Source organism: Spermophilus citellus, assembly GCF_964194105.1.
Source record: "Spermophilus citellus genome assembly, chromosome: 17".
Taxonomy (NCBI): domain Eukaryota; kingdom Metazoa; phylum Chordata; class Mammalia; order Rodentia; family Sciuridae; genus Spermophilus; species Spermophilus citellus.
Window position 1 is genome coordinate 58,200,468 of NC_138199.1, and position 3,052 is coordinate 58,203,519.

The following is a 3,052-nucleotide window of genomic DNA, read 5'->3' on the forward strand; positions in this document are numbered from 1 at the left end:
TTCTGATAAAATCCTCAAAATGCACTACTTCATCTTTTTAAAAAAGGAAATAAAAAATTAAAGAAGAAACCATTTAGTTATTCTTATAAAAAATACCATTCAATGTTATGAAAACCAGAGTTATAAAACAAAAAAATTATGTGGAATACTGACAATTGCAGAATAGATGTAAAATAAAAGCTTACTTTGAAAATCAATTGTCTTAATATAAATCCATCAACTTAGAATGTAAAAAAAAATGTTTTGAATTTTAAGAGACAGATTGGCTATATCTCCTTGAGCATATAGGGTGAAGCTTCCAAAATACTCAAACTTTGTTGGTTTAAAATGAAATAATTACTCACCATTAGGATTGGTATTATCCAAAGTCTTCTGTATTTTGTCATCTGTTAGATAGATTCCTATAGCATTTAAATTTTGATGAATATCAGAAACAGCTCTAAGATCATTTTTGTGAATATCCATGTTGTAAAATTTATCTTCAACTCCTGGGCATAGATAAGAGAAAATTAGGAATAGAAGAGAATTTCCTCAACCTGACCAAAAAAAAGTGTTTGAAAACTCTATAGCTAACATCATCCTTAATACTGAAATACTAACTAGATTCCCTCTAAAATCACGAATACATCAAAGATGGGGACTCTCACCACTTCTATGTAGCATTGTATCAGAGATTATAGCCAGTGCAACAAACTACTAAAAAGAAAGGCATTAAGATAGCAAAACGGGGAAAATTCCCATTTTCCACAGAGAGATAATTATAATTTTTTAAATCTATTAAAACTATATTTCAGTAAAATTACAGGATGCAAGGTCAATATAAACATTGGATTTCCATTTAGTAACAACAAAAATTGGACTCTACAATTTATTATGCAAATACCATTTACAACAACAAAAGAAAATATAGAATATCTGGAATAAACCTAAGAAAAAGGTATAAGACACTTCTATACTGAAAACTATGATCAAAACAAATTAAAGGGGGCTGGGGTTGTGGCTCAGGGGTAGAGCACTCGCCTAGCATGTGAGAGGTCCTGGGTTCAATCCTGAGCACCATATAAAAATAAATAAAGTATTGTGTCCAATTACAACTAAAAAATAATTTAAAAAAAAAACAAATTAAAGGATCCAGACATCACCATGCCTGTAATCCCAAAGGCTTGGAAAGTGAGGCAGAAGGATCGCAAGTTCAAAGCCAGCTTCAGCAAAAGCAAGACGCTTTTGCTCAGTGAGACCCTGTCTCTAAATAAAATACAAAATAGGGCTTGGGATGTGGCTCAGTGGTTGAGTGCCCCTTAATTAAATTGCAAGTATCCAAACAAATAAATTAATTAATAAAATAAATTAAAGGAGATATAAATAAGACAAAATATATGATATACAAATGTCAACTCCCTATAAATTTATTTGCAGATCCACCATAACATCAAACCTTCATCACCATTTCTTGGAAAATGGACAAGCTCATTCTAAATCTTATCTGAAAATGCAAAGGACCTAGAATTGCCAAAATGGCATAATTCACCACAATAACAGAAACCAAAGAAGAAGAACCTATAAGCATTTAAATAAATGAAAAAAGCATTTGACAAAATTCAATATCCAAAAAGAACAAAGTAAGAAACAAACAGTATCTCATTTCAAAGCATATTATAAAGCTTCAGGAATCAAGACAATACAGTATGATGTAAAGGCAGAAAACAGATCAATGAAAAAAAAAAAACACTCCAGAAATAGATCTACATGCCAGCTAAAGAAGAGATATAGATCAAAGGAACAGAAATGAGAATACAAAAATAAAGCATTTATGATCAATTGGTTTTTATGCAGTGCTGGGGATCAAACCTGGGGCTTTGAATTAAAGCCCCATTTACTGGGCAAGCACTCTACCACCATAATACATCCCCAGGCCTGGTCAGTGTTTTTTAACAAGGCAGCCAAAATAAGTCAAAGGGGAAAAAAAACCAACAAGTGGTTCTGGGACAACTCAATATCCACATGTAAAAGAATGAAGCTGGACCATCTATCTCCTATCACATACAGAAATTATCTCAAAATGGATTGAAGACATACATATAAGAGCTAACACTCTTAAGACTTTTTAACTGGTAAGGACTATAGGATTCTTTGGTGGGGGTGGGGAGTAATGAAAATATTCTAAAATTGATTTTGTTGGTGGATGCACATTATATGAATATACGAACAGTCACTGAATTGCATATTTTAAATGGATAAATTGCGTATTATGTAAATAATATCACAATGAGTCTGTTTAAGAAAAAAATACACACACAAACTGCAAACTGAATTCTGTAAAGTTGTAAAGACTAGTAAATGAAAAACAAGAATTGGGCTGGGGTTGTGGCTCAGCAGTAGAGTGCTCACCTAGCACGTGCAAGGCCCTGGTTCAATCCTCAGCACCACATAAAGATAAATAAAATAAAGGTATTGTGTCCAGTTACAACTAAAAAAATAAATATTAAATAAATAAATTAATTTAAAAAGGATTGTCTTTTCAACAAATGATGCTAGAATTATATAATCCATATGCCCAATAAAATAAGCTTCAATTCCTACTTTGTACCAGATACAAAAAATACAATGGACTTGTAAAACCTAAAACTATAAAAGAAAAACAAAGAAGGTAGCTTTTTAACTTTGAGTTAAGGAAATATTTCTTACACTCATGTTTTCATTTCCTTTTATTATAGGGTTCATGATGTGGATATAGTGCCTTACTTTTGTCGATGCTGACCTTGATCACTTGGTTAAGTGGTTTCTGCTCCATTTCTCCTCTACTCTAATGCTTTCCTTCCTTTTGTAGTTAATAAATATCTTGGGGGAGATAGCTTTAACCAAAAAAAATCCTATTTCTCCTCAAATTATCACCCACTAATTTCAGTATCAATCAGTGGTTCTTCTCTGCAGCAATATGATTATTATTGCTTCAGCCCAATAGTGATGCTCTATTTTTCTTTAACTTACATGTTTACTCATGGAATTCTACTGTAAAAAAGAACTATAATTTCTCCCCCATTTGCTTATTTAT